Raw genomic sequence first — 18,619 nt, 5'->3', positions numbered from 1 at the left:
ACTCAATTTCATCGTTTATGAATAGGAATAATTTGATAGCTAATCTCTCCATATATGAGAATTGTATATCCAAACAAATGTTAAATAATAAATCATGTCAATCAGTAACTATCCTTGGTGTCTGAAAGAAAGGTTAAGAAAAACAAGGATTGGGTTTGTTTTTCTTTTTTTTTTTTAAGCTAATGAAAGCTAATTTTAAGTTATAATAATATCTGTCTTAAGTACTGATTTGTTAATGCATCGTTCTACCAACTAAATGCATTTGAGAGGACTTCTACCATTTTATCTAATAATGTCAGATATTTTTGTATTTCTAGTGAGCTAACCTCATCCTAGAGCCATGAACACAACTGAGACTAGATTACTATCCTGCCTTGTTGCAAATCCTGACAGGCAGTACAAATTATGGTTCACAGTAGTTCTGTTTTTGTTCTCTGAAGTGGCTGGCTCAGCTATTCTTTGCTTTCTTTTCTCAGCAAGGTTGGCTAGGAGGTACTTCTAGCCATTAACTAGTGCTCTTCTAATTGCCAGGGACTGTCATAGGCAAGTCTAAGGACTGTTGTGTGTTTGATTCATGGTTCGTCAGTCTAAACAGGACCCTGAATCTCCAATTTTGCCCTTGCAGTCTTAGCAACAGCTAGTTTTACAGTTGGTTTTGTATATGACTTGCTTGGTTTGTGAAGCTGTAGGACTTAAGGCTGTAATCAGGAAACTATAATCTATAATCCTCTGGAAACATCCAAAAAAAGAAAAGGAAAAAAAAAGACCATCTGTAAATAAGCAGCTCCTAAACTGTTCTGATGTACACAGATGTCTGCCACAGCTTCTGGGGAGTCCATGGCTTGGGAGCTGCAAGACAGGGATGCAGCCACATTCCCGTTTTCTCTCTGAAATTGCTGTAGGCTGTTGCCAGATGAAGCCTCTGCCTATGCCCTTCCAGAATGACGTGTGTGTGCTAAAGAAAGCATAGTTAATGATTCAGTAGTTGGAAATTCCCCTTAAATATCCTCTAGGTTATCTCTAATGTTCAAAAGAGACCTGAATGTGTGTTGAATACTGATTATCCCTGATGTGTCTTATATGGTCCAGGATACACCATTTGGCTTTAAGAAAAGAGCCATTTCTTAAAGAAAAGAATTCTCTGTATCTGCCTGATCATCTGTGACCAGGTATGTCTTTTAGTTTATTTTAGATTTTTTTTTTTGTATTTACTGCAAACTGTGTCAGTGATAATTATGGTAGCCCGGTAGATGTAGTAAAAAGCAAAAAAAATCTAGACTGAGTTGTGATACCCTTTGCGTTGCACTAACTTGCTTTACCGAAAGAACACAGGTTTCAGGACCAATGTTTGTTTCTTTGCTTACCCTACAAAGTCAAGAGTATAAGGTATAGGGATAGGCTGCTTACTCACATTTTATAAAGAGTGAGAGTGGAAAATTGCCCCAGAATAAGGATGGGTAATGATATATCTTCTTTTGCAGAGATCTGAAACAAGGGAGGAATGGAGTGCTGGAAGACTAGGGGAAAACTCTGGGTATTTTTGGTTTGTTTCCTGGAGGACAAAGCAGCCTCATGAGGATGCTTAATATTATCTGTGTTATAAATGCTACCAAATATCACCAGCTGTTACAGATGGACATTCTTATTTACAGGAATCTAAGCATCAAATGGGCATGAAGAGTGTGTCTGACAAGTAGCCACCATTAATGCTTTTGAAGCACAGCGGTAGGACCATGGAAGGAAAGCTACACTGCTTTTTTCCAATGTTGACGCTTCTCTTTGGATGAAATGGAGAATTTTAACCTCCAAGGTAGAAAATTTTGTATTTTCATGCCAATGTGGTGACTTATGATCATTTTAATGTGTAAAGTCGAAATAGGTACTTTGTCCATGAAATGTTTGCAGTCACTGTCTTGTGATGCTGCTTACTGTTCTGGGTATGTTGTTGATAAATAGTGTTGGCTGGACAGTAACTGCTTTCCTTACAAAAACCTGAATTTCATTTTCATTTAGATTTGGAGTAAAAGGAAATTACTTCCCCCCCGCCCTTCATTAATTGGGAAAGAATGCAATAACTATGTCCCAGAACCACAAGCTGAGTCATGAAGAAAGCTGTATGGAGAATGGGGCAAAAGGACAGGGGCATGGTGCTGCCCATATCTCTTTCAGACCACCCCAAACTTAAGTTATTTTCCTGAGAATACCTGCATCAGGCTGTCACTGTTTCCGCAGAACTGAGTTTTGACCAAGCCTTCAATTTTTCAGTCGAAAAATATTTTGTTGAACCGGTTTTTGGTCACTTCTAATGAAAGCAGTCATTATTTTTACAGATATAAAAAGTTAAGGGTGAGACAAATCCTAGGAGCTAAGCATCTGCTCTGAAAATCTACAGATAATAAAATAGTGATGAGTCTATGAATCAGCAGGGCTGCAGGGCTCTAGTTCCTGGGATTCATCTGAAAGCTGTCTCCAGCATTTGTATAATTACAGACTTGAAAAATTGTGTGAGAATACAATCTCTTTGTATATGCAGAAAGACTACCAAGGATTATCGTATGTGGCTGAAAATACAGTATTTACTTTGAAATAACTGAAGTGTTTTAATGAGAAAGGTTTTTAAAATGCATTTTGCATCTTTACTGTATGGTTCTGATCGTATTGAATCTGGTGATGTAAGCTGGATTTCTCCTGCTTAGTGTGTCTGTAGTTCAGGTCCTCTTCACTGTTATACCTATCAAACACAGGGTCAGCTTGAATTGAAGCTCGTTGCTGTTTTAAAACAACCCAGCTTGGAAAAAGCCTGCTTGCAAACATGAAAAAAATAACAAAAAGCTAATGTGGTAATTGGTTCCTTAGGAAAAAGCACATGCAGTGAAACTATTCACCCAGGGTATTTTGCCAGGAAGTGTGTGAGTGTAACGTGCAGACCTGAGTGCTCCCCTGGCTCATCTGTGCATCGGGGAGTTTTTATGGGGTGGGGAGAAATGTCAGCTTACTCGCCCTCAGACCCAGTTTTAGGCCAGGGAATGGCCGAGACACGATATGAATTATGCCCTTAGGGATTTTTCTTTTTTTTCCCTCTTTCCACACAATGGGGTAGTCGCCCGACGTTGTTGATGGCTTTTGTGCTTATCAGGGGCGGGATTGGGCAGGTAAGAGATGTCAAAGCTTGCTGTAAATACTTTTGGGTGCTTACATTTAAAATGTCTCGAGGAGGTGCTGAAAACATTACTGCAGAAATCCAGTCGGGGATGTTGGGTTTCTTGCTGGAACAGGGCAGGTTCCCGTTCTGGGCCGTGTTTGAAGGCTAAAGGTGAAGCACAGGAGGGACAAACTGAAGAGCGGGGTACGCTGGAGATGTGCCCCTGCCTAGGGCTGAGCCGTGCAAGGGCGAGGAGGGGCGGGTGGGCGCCCCGCTCCCCTGCAGCGCCGGGGCACCGGACCGGGGGGGTCCCCGCGGGGAGCACCTGCCGCCGCTCGGCCCCTGCGGGCTCGGCCGGGGACCTGCCGCTGCACACGGGGAGCTGTGGCGGGGGGGGGCTGCGGCGGAGCCCCGGGGCGGCCGGGGCACGCTCCCCCCCCCCCGGCGCGGGGAGCGGAGCCCGCCGGGCGGCGCTGCGGGGCCGGGGCGGGCGGGCGCGCGCTGCCGGGGGCCGGCGGGCGGCGGCGCCTCCGCCCCGCGCGGGCGGGGCCGGGGCTGGGGCCGGGGCCGGGGCTGCGCCCCGCTCCGCTCCGGCAAGGCAGGGCGGGGAAAGGCAGGACAGGGCAGGGCAGCGTCGCGTCCGCCGCCGGCTCGGGGCGGGAGGCGGCGGGCTGCCGCGGGACGGCGGGCAGCGCCCTTCGGCGGCAGAGGTACGGCTCATCCCCCGCCCGCACGGCCCCGGCCCCCTTTGTGGTGCGGGACCGGCGGGACGGGACGGGGCGGCAGCCGCCGCGCCCCCCATGGGGGCTTCGGGGTACTGGGGCGGGGGGGGGGGGTGTTCGGTGCCGCGTCCTTTGCGAGGAGCGGGCGGCGGTGCCGGGGTCCCGGTGCCTCCTGGGCGTCCCTTCCTGGGGCAAACCCGCGGCTCTGGGACGGGCTGCGGGCGCTGTGGGCTTCGCGGGCACCTGGAGGGTGGTTGCGGGCTTCAGGCGGCTTCATTGGGGCGCGAAGGCTGGTGTGTACACTGAGCCGGTCCGGATCTTACCCGTGAAAATCAGAATGTGTGTGTGTGATTTTTCTGGAGAGAGACTGTGGCATCTGTTTTTTTCTTGTCCAAAATAATTACCGTGTGTGCGCGCGGCTTCGCCTAATTGAAAAGAGCGGGCTCGGGTATGGGGAGAGGGGCGGACGGTGAGAAGAGGGCTGGTAACTTGGAGCAGGGTGATGAATTCTGCCGTCGGGTGGCTTTTGGAGAAGAGGCTCGAGGAAGGGCTTTCCAGAGGGGACGCCTGGGTGCAGCCTCGCAGCTACGGCCGTCTGTCTGCACGCCCGGAGGCCGAGGCTGTTGGGCTCGGGTGCAGGACATCTGCTGCCGCCGGGTTTGGGGCCGGGCATCCCTTTGTTCCTCGGAGCGGCCGGATCCGCCGTGCACAGCCGTGGCCGTCCTGGCAGGGCCCGCGGGGAGCGGGGCTGGCCCAGGGCTGCAGCGCCCACTTGTCTGGCCCACGCTACCTGCGCGCTCCGACGGCCGGGCGCACGCCTGCCGTTTGCTTTTTCGAGGAATTTCAGCCTTTGCCATTTCAGATGATGTGATTAAGTCAATTGCTACGCATTTCGTCAGGGCTGCTATCCTAAAGGACAAACGTAACAGTAATGAATCAAAGCTAACTACTCTTAAATATGTTGGAGAAACTATTTAAAATATATCCAGATTAGGAATGACCACTGGAAAATGTAAAGGTCAGGTAAAATGGCTGACTCTGCAATTTTTGTGTTGAATCATGAGTTTCCCATATCCGGCTGTCCTATTGTTAATTGTGAATTAAGGCTGGCAACAAGCTGCCCATCCTTCCCTGGATGAATCATCACTTTGTCAAGCCCTGTGTCAAAAACAAGGCTTCCCCCAAAAGCGCGCAGTGTTAGGGAACAGGAGTAGTCCAACCCATCTGTTAGAGTAGAGTTCAGGGCTTGACTGCTTTTAAACGTATTAAAGCTAACGACGTTCTTCTCTGCACGTGTTTTTATTTCCAGTTGTCCCAGGCCTGAGTTTAAGAATGTCTTTAATTTAGTGCTTAATGCAAAGTGCTGCCTCTGGCTTGATTCTGTGTGAAGGTGTAATGGTTGGAGCATTCCCATTATTCCCAGAGCAATGTACAGTGATCACTGCTCATGTTGGCGTTTACCATCGTGTAGCAATTACTGGTATGTTAGGTTACCACAAGTTCTCCCTGTCCTTAGGAAAGATGATGTTTCTGGAAACACCTCTGTGGTGTTAGGTGGCATATTTGATGGACATCTGAAAAGATTCTGGCTCTGTATGGGCACCACAGACAGATTAAGTGCTCTGCAAGGGAAAGGTGAAAGAACTCATGAAAGCATCTTAGATCACAGAAACTTGCCTTTTTGTCTTTCCTTTTTTTTGTTTTGTTTTGTTTCCCATGTCTGAGGGGAGGGACTCTGTGAGGAAACGATGCCAGGGGAAGGTAGTTTAATGTAGCTATGTGTGTTAGCCCTTTCAAACGTTGGGCAAGACTTGATGTAATTCCCTTTAGAAGGGCAAATGTACATTGCAAGCCTACTAGTGCTTCTAGGGGAAGGGAAAATAAAAGTCTGGCAAATGAGAGGAGGAAGTGGGAGAGAAAAATTGGAAACATAAGCAAAGCCATTAATTTTTCCCACTGTGCACTCTTAAGAAACTGCTGGCAATATACTGGAGATACTCTGCCTCATGGAAGTGTCATGGACTCGCTTCACATGATCCTCTGAGATCATCTGGTTTCTCTGAGCTCTGTGGGAACAGAAATTCCTTGTGTTGGAGTCTGATCTCATCTTCCTTCAGCAGCAGTAATAGCAGTGGCTTGGGAACCGGAGAGGAAGGTGAAGAAAGCGCAAGTGGGACGGTTTGGAGAACAGCTTAGTGCTCGTGTAGGCCAATCTGGACACTATGTTTCCTCCTTTTGCTTGCCGTATGCGGTTAGAGCCGGGACAAATGCTAACACAGCTGCCAAAATTAAGCACTCCGTCAGTGTGCTAAGCTTATTCAGTGTAGCTCACGTGTCACATGTCCTATAAATCTTACCATATATTTCATTCATCCTTTTTATTGTGCTAATGAAGAACAAACTGAAATGGAAAATGGCAATTTGAGTGATTGTATGCGTCAAGCTTGGGGAATTTCCTGAGTTTGATGAAAGACCAAAATAAAGGCTTTTTTTCCCCCCTAATAGATATGTACTTAGTCTTAGGAATTCCCAGAGCCTTCTAAGTAGCTTCTCCTGTTTGTTGGGGGACTACTGGCAAAAAGTTTAGGAAGGCTGCGGTAGTGATGACCAGCCCTTGAGTCTGTAACCTGATCCACAGCTTTTTCTCTTCAACTGGGAAAGGAAGTAACAGCTCCTATTACACCCTTATGTAACCTCTCCATTCATATCCTTCAAAAAGAAGGAAACCAGAGCTTGATTTCTGATGTATAAACTAACATCAAGGCATGCTTTGTCATAAAGAAGCAGTAAAGAATAACATTAATTTTCCTTTGTTTTGCAGTTCCTAAAAAAAAAAGTAAAGATTTTTATTTTGCTCTGATGGGATAATGGAAAGGGCTGCAACTCTTTCTCATGTGCTGTGAAGTAGCTGCTAAAGAGTCTACTGGAACTGCAGCAAGGGTCCTTGTGACTCTTTCCTGGTGGGTTTGAGCATTAGTCTCAAGACATGCACCCTTTACAGTTGTGCCCCAGTTTGCTTGCAGATTATGAAAGCTTTGCTCTTTCAGTTTGTATGACTCCAGATTTTGGTGTCTGAACAAAGTGTGGAGACCAGGATCTCCTCTTTTTTTGCTGTTGGACTTAAGCCCCATCTTGGGGGAGAATGGTGAGGGAAGAGGAAGGTGAAGTTCTCAAAACTCTTCCATGTCCTTTCACATATATAAAAATATATAAATATATATAAAGTGTTTTTCCCTTTGAATAGAAGTACCTCTGCTCACTGAGAAAATAAAGGAAGGCAGTCTGGGACTCTATCTGGGGTTCCTAGCTTCCATACCTCACTAGGGACATTAACTCTCTTCCACACTTTCTCATAATTTTTGCCTTTGGTCTCCTGCCAAGCTGTGTTTTTCCTCTATTCACGTGGCCTCTACTTCTTTACTTACCTCTGGTACCTGTCCCCCATCCTCCAGAAGCCACTGGCGTATCATGTTTGTTGCAGTCATATCCTGTATCAGGGAGGCAGGTAACTGTGAAATGTGTGGCTTGATCCTCAGGGAGCAGCCTGGCCTGTGACAGGCTCTTCTTTGAGTAGAGCTGGAGTAGAGCTTTTATGGTATTCGTGGCCATTTTCAGTGACTCCTGCCATTGCTGATTCTTTGCTTTGTGTTTGAAGAATCTTGTTGTAAAACCAAGCAGTTCATATTACCTTTTGCTTACCTTTCCTTTAAGTAACTACATGTAGAGTCTTTGGAGTTGCTTGCAGACTCGAGATTTTAGACTAATGTATCATCCAGTCGCAGGGCTAGAGCCATCCAAGTGGTCTTTTTCCATACGAAGAGCTAGTGGCATAGCTTTTAGAGAAAACTGTGCAGTCGCTTAATCTTTTTGTCTCTCCCAACTCTTTGTTACTAGGAAATTTCCCATTTGGTATCAGCAAGTAAACTTGTGTCCATTTCTTGATATATTTTAAGTCTGCTGGCAAAGTCACTGTGATGATAAAAGTGTTTCAGTGGGAAAGACTGAAGTTTCAAAATACAGTTTCAGAGATGAAGAAGAATTATCAAGTCCCCTTTTCAGATGCAAACTGGTTGGGGAATCCTTCTGTGCAGACAGGCTAGCAGGAGTAATGGACCCCAGAAGCAAGAGCAGCATCCTTTCTCTCCAGTGGAAAACGTACACACAAGCATGTAACACACATCCTAATGTTCCAGCCTTTGGGATGAAAGCAATCAAGGGGTGACCTCTAGCCTAAGTAGCTGGATTTAATGTTTCAGCAAAGAAGCCAAAGGCCCAAGGTAAAAAATCCAAATATCCAGAGTCCTAAGGAGTGAGGGGGAGAATCACAGAATGGTTTGGGTTGGCAGGGCCTTAAAGACCATCTAGTTTCCACCCCCCTGCCATGGGCAGGGACACCTTCCACTAGACCAGGTTGCTCAAAGCCCCGTCCAACCTGGCCTTGAACACTTCCACATTTACTGTCACAAAGATTTTCTCCTTTGCAGGGGTGGGGAGTGGGCATATCTTGGGGTCTGGGTAATTGCTTTGTTCCTGACTTTGTGTAGTGCTGCCTTGGAATTGCTTTGGTGTGGGTGTACTAGTAATCTTTGCCTTGTTCTCCCTCTCTTATAGAGGCAACAGTCCTTACGAGGGTCTTATATTAGCAGAAATCCTTACACTGTTGGACAAGAGGACCAGGAAGAAAGAAAAGGCATATATGAAGGAGGAAAAGAGGAGATAATTTATGAGGAATAGGTGCTGAGTAACAAAAGGTTTGGTGGGTGCTGTACTGTCAGAGTTACTTGTGGTAGATTTCTTTATTTTCTAAGTACAGGCAGCAAGGAGAGACTCATTTTTCCCTACTGTCAGCAGAAAGCAGTTTTAAAAAGTTTGTGACCACAGTCTGGTCAGCATTGGTACAAGTTTCCTGGGCCCACAAATATGCTCTGTATGCAGGCTCTCTTGTTTTTTGCTTTCTGCTTCTTTTTCTATAATTTTCCAAAATTTTCATAATTTGTATGCTCTAAAGTGCTAGAGGTGCTTTGAACTAGGAATAAGAATAATTAAACTCCAGGCTTTACTACAATGGAAAGAAAACCGAGTAGAGAGCAGTCACATCCTGAAATGTTTCTACTTACTTTCTTCATGGAGTCTGTTCTTCTTCATGTCTACAAGAGCATACTGGTGTTTGAATATCTTTGTAAAGACTTGACCTTAAGGTATCCGGTTTTTATGCACAATGGAGCATATGTAATGTCCTGATACTGTGCTTTAATCTTTTCCACTGACCTTTGAAAACCTGCACCTCCAAAATGAAACAAAGACGCCTCTGGGTGATAAAGCATTGAATTCTGTATCTTGGGAAAGCAGGAGCAAAGGAAGTTGCACTTACTCTCTATATTCTAATGCCTTTGTGTTAAAACAATTTGTAGGACAGTTAAGGGTGTCCTTTCAGATCAAAGAGGCATCCTTAAAGTCCTTGTTGCATAAGGACTCTTTGGATGGCACTGTAAGGAGAAGTTAGTTCTTTAGGAGAGCTGTTGAAGGGAGTGAAGTTGATATTAAGCCTCTCCATTGTTCTTTTGTGGAAGCAAATAAGCAGCTTAAAGAGAGACAGTGGTGACACTGGCTGAGAGATGAAGAGGTGCCATTTCTTATGGCACTCTGGGAACCAGTTAACCATCTACCAAATGGCTTTGCTAGAGCTTCATGTTCAAGGGGGGAGAAAAAAGCTTTTTCTAGTGGAGCTCATGTTTATCCAGTGTGAAAGAAGGAATATCTGGGATGTGTAACTTGTGGCAAGAATACCAGCTGCTCTACCTTTTCATCTAGAGAGGCTTGGAGAGAGGTCAGAAGGAAGATGGTAGAGGTTTAAAGACAGGTTATTTTGGGGAGTAGTTAAACTTACAAGCTAAACAAGTTAAACCTACAGCCAAACCAATAACCAATTGGTTGCTTGAGTGTCTGAAGACCCTTCCTAGTTTTTACGTGTGAAAGTAGATCTGTGACTGATGGAGCAGTCGAGCTTAGTCACGCAGGGTGAGCTAGGGAAGTGCTGATTCCAGGTGAAAGTTTGGAGAAGGAAAAAGAGTCGTGGAGGGGGGTGAAAATGAATCACCCTCTCTCCGAAGGAATATTCCTGGTTGTGATGAGGAAGTATCGCTGCCATGATGTACCAGGAATCATCTGTACAGCCTTGGTTAACCCTGCTCAGCGAAGGTGGGCCCAAATAGAAGTGGTAGCAGAAGAGGGCTATTGGGGTGGTCAGGGGGATGGGGAAGCCACTGGGAGGAAAATGAGCAGTACTGGCTATGCTTTATTCAGAATTAGGACCATGAGATAATCCTCTCTAAATATTTTTCTGGGAGGGAGAAAATACATTTACATTTGAAAACAAAACAAAAACCCAATAGCATTAGCACAAGCAAGAAGAAGTGCGTGTTAGCTGACGATGAATAGATTTAGGCTAGAAATTAGGCATACTGTAGGAACTATTTCTCATGAAACACTAGAAGGCTGAAAAATCACACTCTGGAGTAGTGCAGTGTAGTAGTCATGATTGCATGATACAATGGTTTTGGCACCAGTCTTGAACATGCAGAACAGATACAGCTACTATTGCCATTGTTCAGTTCACAGACGGTCAGGCTGCAGCAGTTAAAAGGGCTCTGGAGGTTTACCTTCAGTGATCAAAGAGTGCAAGGCTGTGTTAAAACAAAGTTCACTCCAGGAGAAACCCTGGAAAATCTTTTGGCAAGCAAAGGTACAGCTGGAGCTCCTTCTACCTCGTAGCAGATTTCTGACATGGGAAGCTTGCCTGTATCTCATGTGAATAGATCTTTTTGCTTCCTAAAACTGCCAGATGATAGTTCTCGCTGAAACAAAGTGAGAGAAAACTCAGTACCTGTGAGTATATGTAGAATTTGTCTGCCATGAGACCGTCTGTTTTCCTTCTGTGGGAGGGAGATGCTTTCTACCGATGTTTTAGGAAGGTGTCCCTCTCTAAATCCACGAAGTGTTACATTTCATTTGGAAGCGCCTTTGTTTGTTGTGCTAGATGTTAATAAAAATACTATCTGCTGGCTTCTAACTTCATGGACATCTGGACAAGAGTGATTACTGTGTGTTGAAATGCAGCTTCTTGAACTGGTCTCATTGTTCGAGATATCTCTTGATAAGAGAGACACAGGAATAGCTGGAGATACCTTGATTTATAAATTGATTATTTTTATCCTGTGATTTCAGGTGTCCTACTGAAAGTGACTGTTGAGAATGAAAATGACAAAACTGTGGATACAGTTCAACGCTTGAGACAAGCAAACATGTCTAAACAGTGCATGTAATTTATCTAAGCCTCTCTGCCCCTAAGTAGATGCTTTTTTAGCCTGGGTTTGGGCAAGTATTGCTGCTTCTTCCTGAACACTTGCATCCAATTTTTTTTTTTATTTCCCCCCTCTCTGTTTTTCATTAAAACCAGCAGTGTTTTGCTGAAGAGAAATTGATGTGCAGAATAGACAGTGATGGTAAATGGTAGGGTGAAACCTTGCACTGTTCTGTTACCTTGGCAGCTAGTCCTGGGAGAACTGGGACTTAATCGAGTCTGACTTCCTGCAGGTTTTTCTCTTGTGACAGATTGACTTGCAAAGAAGCAATAATTTCCATTTGAAGCTTTTCTGCGGCTAGGGAATTTTGTGGAGCCATTCTTCTGCAGTGGCTCTGTGGTACTTAATAAGGTATTTGTTCTCCTTGCAACCCATGTCTCTGATGGGATGCTTATGCTCAGATCTCCTCTCCTGCCTGCTTTTATAGATGTGTGGAAAATTAGCTATTCTGTTGTCCTTTACTCCTCTGTCCTTTGAATGAGATTCAATATTAGACATGTATGAGAGAGTAGATGTATAGGCCAAGACATGTATAGCTATCGTGACTTGTCTTATTTTTATAAAATACTAGGCTAAAAATATTCCAAATGGTATTTACAAATATTACAAGGAGCCTGCCAGTGAGGTTTTCAGGAGGGGGAAATTGCAACAGGCAAGAATAAGATCTGTGGGGTGGTGTTTGGGTGACTTCTTTTCTTTCTATTTTAAATGGAAAAGGAAGGTGAATGGTGTGGAAATACACAGTGCTTTCAGCCATGTAAATTTAGCTTTACCCAGACTTTTTATTGCTTGGAAGAGAATATGGGTGCATGGAAACTTGGACCTTGTTCTGGGGGTAACTCCGTGAGCGCGATGGTGTTTGTCAGCTGCTCTAGGATTTACGGGTATGCTCAGCTATCGTGGGCGACTTGATGGTGGGTAGGTAGGGGCACCAACACCTCTTCTGGGATCTGGATTTCCTGAAGTTCCTGACTACCTTTGTGTTTGTCCGTGCCCAGTTTTAAGTCTGGTTCAGTGACTGCCGTGATGACTTTCTGTGGCTGCTTTTCCTTCTGCTGTTGGCATCTGACTGAAGCTGCAGTGTTACCTGTTCTGTTATTTCATATTCTGCATATCTTCAAGGCTTATCATCGACTGCTTAACAGGCAACACACACAAGCATGTGAGGAGAAGATCAGCATGTACTCTGGTATTTTAACCCTGTAGTATTAAGACATCTCTTAATACCCACCTTACTGACATGATATAAATTGGTGTTCACTCCAGTTGCCCCGCCATGAGCAGACTTCTTTTGCCTGTATCAGGGCTGTGTGGTTCATGTGCTGACTGGAGGAAGCAAGGCTTGCTCTCTGCCCACATACTTTTGTGGAAGGGAAAGTAAAAATCCTTTTATAATAAAAGTATAAGTGAAAGATCTAGATTACAGTTGATCGCTGGATCTCTCCCAAAGGAGTGAAACCTCAGTTGAAAGAAATGTTTTGACTTTTTGAGGGCTGGTTGTTTTGTGAGGATCTGCTACTGGGGGATCTTTTGAATGCAAGCGCTGGTGTGGTAGCAAGCTACTGGTGTGTGACACACAACAAACAAAGAAGATCCCCCAAAATAAATAAGTCCTACCTTGGGTTTTGTGCCTCTCTTCTGCAACAGCTATGCAAACATAACCTTTGGATTGGGTAGGATCCCGAAAAATTGGCAAAAAACTGTAAGCGGCAGCTTGAAAGATGAAGATAATCAGTTTAAAAGGGCACCCCCTGCTTAGTGGAGTTCGAATATCCAGTAGTAAAAGCTAATTTGTGTGTGTGTGTGTGTGTTTTTGTTTGGTTGGTTTTTTTTTAAGAATGAGGGCATTTTCTTTGTGTTCATGTTCTGTATGGACAACTTTTAAAAAATCATGTTGTCCGAAGAATGCTGTCAGTCTGAAATCTAGTCTTTGGTTTAGGGGAAGAAAGCAGGACTTTTGTCAACTTTTAGTTTTGTGGTCACATTTGCTTCTTATTTTGAAAAAGATTAAAGAGAATCTTAGCAAGGTATGCACCAAAAAGAGACCCTCTTTATTCCTCAATATTTTATCCCTTTCTCTAGAAGTGGACCTGGAATGATTGTAAAACATTGTGGTTAGGCAATGACTAAGAAAAGCCTAAATGTAAGAAACCACCATGGATCCTGTTTCTGCTGAAGTCAGTGGGAATTTAACCAGAATTTTGGACTGCAAACAGCCTTGTTAGTGAAGACCTATTTCCAGATGCATTGAAAATGCCCAAGGTGTTCTCCCCATTAAACAGAAGTAATTTAAAAAAACAAAAGAAAGAGAAAAAAATCAGGCTTCAGAATAACCATTTACAGAAAAGGCTACTCCACACCTATAATCTTTGAAGCCTGTCAATATAATTCAAAATGTAAAGGAACTTTTGCAGGGTAAAAATGGAGTACCAAATCCCTTTTGATTATTTTAAGACTATATTTTAACAGGTGCTGAAGAAGGGTACCTTAGCAATGTTGAAGGACCCAAATGTTTTTCCCAAAACCTAGTGTGAGTGTATGACCGACCCAAATGAGGTAAAGCAAAGCTGCAAGTTGACTTAGGAAATAGATCAACCCCTGAGTGTAATTACTGGTGGCAGTTACAGTGTTATGGTTGCAAAATAATTGTTAGAAGTAATTTGAAAACCTGGACTGCTGGGAATATAAAGCAGAAATTGCAGAGTAGATATACCTCACGGTCTCTTACAGCAGGTAATATCTGTGCTAATGTTATTCAAACTAGTATGCAAAAGTAGCAGAAAGTAGCCTTTGAGAAATGCAAACACAGCCCCTCACTCCTTCCCTTAGGCTCATGAATTAGTCTTTTATTAGGGAAGTGGAGGACGGCAAAGCTGTATCTTCTGCATACATGGCTCAGGTTATTTTGTTTTTGTGGCAAAGCACTGTGCACCTTTGACATGATACAAGAGTGGTGCATAGTCTTGTCAGGAAGGATATGAACAGAGGCACGAAAGAGACGTCTCTTACTTTTGGGGGATTAATGGCAACTAATCACTGCTTAATGTAGATTGTAATCAAGCTGATGTTAAAATAAAAAAAGCACCCAAACCCACAACAAAACCACAACAAAACAAAAAACCCCAACAGTAACCCCCAACAAACCCCAAAGAACTACAGCAACAACCAAACCTCTCCCCTCTGTATTTATAAAGGACCTGAGTCATGTTAATGGAGAAAGTTTCAGCCACCGTTTATGTCAGTAGGAGACAATGTCCCAGGAAACATTTTGTACCCATCCTAATGAAGTCTAATCATTAGACTATTAGTTTTTCTAAACTGCAGTTAAGACTCCATTGTTAAATTACTAAAAAATTATATTGCTTCACTTGGTTGCAGCTGTTTGTTCAGCAGTACTTTAAGCGGCCTGTTTATTTCTTGACAATTACCCAATCTTTAGCTAAATGTGTGGTGTTTGGTAGCAGGAGCCAGCAGAGCATTCGTTCCTCCTATGGAATTCTACTGGGCAAATCTGTCATCTAAATTGCAGTCACTGGCGCGCAACTCTGTCCTAATCTGATGTTGCTAAAGAGCCGTTCCCATTTAGCTGATGCTGAATGCAAACATTCCTGCAGTCCTAATACAAATATACTCCGTAATGCCACATTTTAATTTTGTAATTCACTGGAGGTGTTTGTTGTTAAGTACTCAAGGAATCCGGTACACATACGTAATGTTCAGTGCCCACAGAAAATAAAGAGAAGTTGCGCAAGGCTTTCAAATAATAGCCCTTGCTTGGTAGGTAAGATGTGAGAAACATTAGCTAATTCAAAAGCCCCAAATTATAAACTTTCTCAGTTTGCAAACACTGATTTGTTCAGTAGGACTGTGGGAGGAAAAGGAATTCAGAAGATATTTACACATTGGCCAAACCAAAAGGAAAGATGGAGAGTCAGAGGAAGCGTTTTAGCTCTTTAAGAGTGCTTTTACTGCCATTGCGATACCTATTAACATTCCTTCCTGCAATCTGTCTGTCAGGTTTCTCAAGTCCATTTTCTTGCAGGAAGAAATCGTGGGCTGCAACACCACGCTGTTTTCTGCGTGCTCTCTTCTTCAGCACGTTGGTGGTGACAGAGCAACATCTACGAGCAGTCAGAGCTGGGCAGAAGGGTGCAGATGTTCCTAGCAGACAGTGGCCAGGCAGCAGATAGGAAATTCTGGGGGTACCGCTCCCCTGTAGCATCCAGAGAGTAAAAAAGTTAGGGGGTCTGGAGGGAAAGCAAAGATTTTCTTTGGATGATATCAACATTTTTTCATACATGTTGATGTTGGGAAATCTGGCTTTGAGTGAAAAGGGATCTATAACAGTTCAGCTGCAGAGTGTGCCTCAGTTTACCTGGTGAACCAGCACAAGATGTTTCCAATGAAGTTGATCCTTCTGGGCATCAGTCAGAGGCCAGCGAATATGTAGGGTTTGCTGGGCAGCAGAACAGGATGAATTTAAATCCTGCCTCTTGCTAAATTGATGCTTATGTTATCGTGAGTAGTACAAGATGGCTGTAGTCCCTATTGTTTTGTTTTGTTCAGATAATGACACTGCGTCCCTAGCTGCTTTTTGCAGCAGTGGCCTGTCAGTGTCCCCGCTCTGTGTGGGCTGATTGCTCCCTGACAGAGAAAAAAGGGAATGAGTGGGCAAGCATAATACAGCCTGACGGGAGCTCAGGATCAGACCTGGAACATGAAATCAGTTTAAACTCCACTATTGAATTACTGATGTTGCAGGTTGTCCCTGTTAACTCTTACAAAAGAAAAGGTGGTTATTTTCTACAGTGAGTTGGTGGTAGTGAAACCAAAGGCTTATTTTGTTTTCTGTTAATAGTCAGAGCTTGAAGCATATGTGAGTACATCTATTATGTCAGTTTTGATGGTAGAGAAATGGTCCTTTTGCTACGGTGCCACAAAAGAAGAAAAACGAGCCACCTCTGCAGCTGGTGATAACTCCAGTGCAGCAAATGCAAATGTGTGCTAAGAACTGCACATCTGTAGGAAGCTGCTGACAATTAATTGTTGCTGTTTTACAGTATGAGGGTGATGTGGAAAACCTTGGACAATTCCGTAACATGCTGTATGCTAATAACGGGGTATTACTTCATTTCCCCTTAGAGAATGTGTGAACTTAATTGTACAAGGCTTTTGGGGTTTGGCCTATTTTCTGTATCATCTTCTATTTATAGTTTTCATTAGCTCTTGTTTCAGACTGGCTGATAAGACTGCTGTGGCTGTGGGATAGTGTAATTTTTAATTTGCCATCCTTGTGGCCAAGAGGGACAAGAAAGTTTTCCATTCAACTGGCCTAGCTGGATGGCAGTCCCAGGCACTGCAAGTAGTAGATACAACGGTCTGTGTTTTAAAAGACTACGTGTAATGTGGGAGTGTGTGGATAAAAGCATTTTACAGGCATACCATGCCCAGCACTTCTCCTCCCAAGTGTGTTGTCCAACATAAAACAGATCAAGCTGTGAAGGATTACTGAATTTTTTTTTTTTTTTCTGAGAATGGAAACGTGTTGAAAGTGTTCTCACTCCATTGAATTAAGGCCTAGATATGAGACCAAAGTGAGGAAGAACAGATTTGGCAAGTGACTAGAGAGAAGGGAGATGTTCTGAAATGCTGACGATGTTTGCTTTAGGAATAAGAAGGGTAAATCTGGGAGAAGACTCAAGTGGTAAGTGGGTGTGGGAGAGATCAGGGAATGTTTGAGGAAGAATCTGATTTGCAGACTGCAAGCGTTAGAAGAATTTTGGTTTTTTTGCTGAGCTAATTTGTTGCTATATTAATAATTTACAGCTGTAATCTTTATACAACTCTTGTTTTTCTTGATGTCAACAGAATGAGATGTTGCAGTCACAAAAGCAAGGTATTAGGTAAATCAAGGGAGTACCACTTATATTTTTAGGTTATTTTTTATTGAATTTCCAGTTTGAAATTACAGCACAGTTCAAATAGGGCCTCACAGCAGTCCACCTTTCCCCATTCAGCAGTCTTCATTTGAAAATCACTGAAGGTGTCCTTGTTTTAAAGGACATAACCCATTCTGGTTCTTTCCTCGAACCTAATTTCCTGTTTGCCAGCATTTGCTCTCTCACCAGCACAGCTGCGGTTTCATTCATTACTGATCTCTCAGGCACTGGGAGCATGTTCTGGTCCCACCCCTCTCATAGTTCAGGTTCTCGAAAACAGTTCCCAAGAAATGTTCATCTTTTTAAAGGTACACGAATACACGTTTAGGTAGAAGTCGCTTACTTTTATGTACTGTTCTCCATATTGTGGTGAGCACACTGTCACCAGCACTGATGGGAAGAGATTTCCAGCTGCAAGGCATCTTTGAATATATGGCAAATACAAATACTTGGACATGGATGTGGATTGATGTTTCTGAGCTTAGTGATGTATTGCTAAAAATCTTGACTGAAGTTTACTCTTAAAAGTGGAGCAAGGGTTTGATTATTTTGTGTTTTTTTTTTTTTTTCTGTGTAGTATGCTGATTTTTGAGGTTTTTCTTAAAAGCTACTTTTGAAATCAGCATTTTGAAAGTGCTGTATATATTGATCTATTAAATTCTTCTAGTAGTTTCAATTCAATTATTGATTAAATTCAATCTAATTGTGTAGTGTATGCTTAAACATTATTGGCTTTTCTTAACAGTGCTTTTTTCCGGACTTACTACCTCAGATAGGCAACCAAATTATCCCAGAAATTTGCCGTATTTTCCTTTGTTGTTAGCTAGACCAGAGCAGGGATTATGATTGGATTCCACCAAAGTGGGGGCTAACAACATTGGTATGGCAGAATGCTCTTGAATCATACATCGGTGTAGGAGGTAATCTATAATGAATATTTTGCAAAGGCTAAGCTATTGCAAATAATTTTGAGAATTCAGTTAAACAAAATGTCTAGGCATATTGTCCAATTTTTTCATTACCTATGTTTCTAATATTTTCTAGCTTGCGTGTTAAACATAGTATCATGTTAAATTATTGTGGAAAAAAACAAGCTGAAAATTAACCTTTGACCATAAAATTGAACTTTTCAAGTATATTGATAAATTAATATTTGTATACATCTTTCTGATCCAGGTTTTAATAGTTTGTGCACCTCTTCTGCAAAATGTGCCTCTGAGCTTGGGAATACATGAATGTTCTTGATGGGTTTGGCTGCTCTTGGTCTTGAAATTCCTGAGCAGTGATGCATGAAGTGTGGTAGGTGGTGTGTAATTTCACAATGGTAGATGAGGTATACTACTTAGAACTTAAATTTTAGGTTGAAATTGCCCATATTAGGATTTTTATGTTGGCTTTTTTGGTTTTTTTGGCTACAAACCCAATATTTAATAAGTTCCATACTTGAGGAGGGGT

At 43.1% G+C, this 18,619-nt stretch overlaps 1 protein-coding gene across 4 annotated transcripts in view; it reads left to right on the top strand.

Moving 5' to 3' along the window:
• Positions 1-1,792: 1,792 nt before the first annotated feature.
• Positions 1,793-18,619, top strand: part of MYO1B (myosin IB) — a 117,316-nt gene continuing 100,489 nt past the window's right edge. For 3 of the 4 annotated variants that reach the window (XM_074829590.1, XM_074829589.1, XM_074829586.1), the window contains exon 1: positions 1,793-1,810. The gene's annotated coding sequence lies outside the window, so the exon portion shown is untranslated. Of the gene's footprint in view, positions 1,811-3,735; positions 3,853-18,619 lie in introns of those variants that run through there. The other variant, XM_074829587.1, reaches the window with a different exon arrangement.

Source organism: Strix aluco, chromosome 6 (genome assembly GCF_031877795.1).
Source record: "Strix aluco isolate bStrAlu1 chromosome 6, bStrAlu1.hap1, whole genome shotgun sequence".
Taxonomy (NCBI): Eukaryota; Metazoa; Chordata; class Aves; order Strigiformes; family Strigidae; genus Strix; species Strix aluco.
The sequence above is the reverse complement of the archived record's forward strand: the minus strand, read 5'-3'. Positions and strand labels throughout refer to the sequence as shown.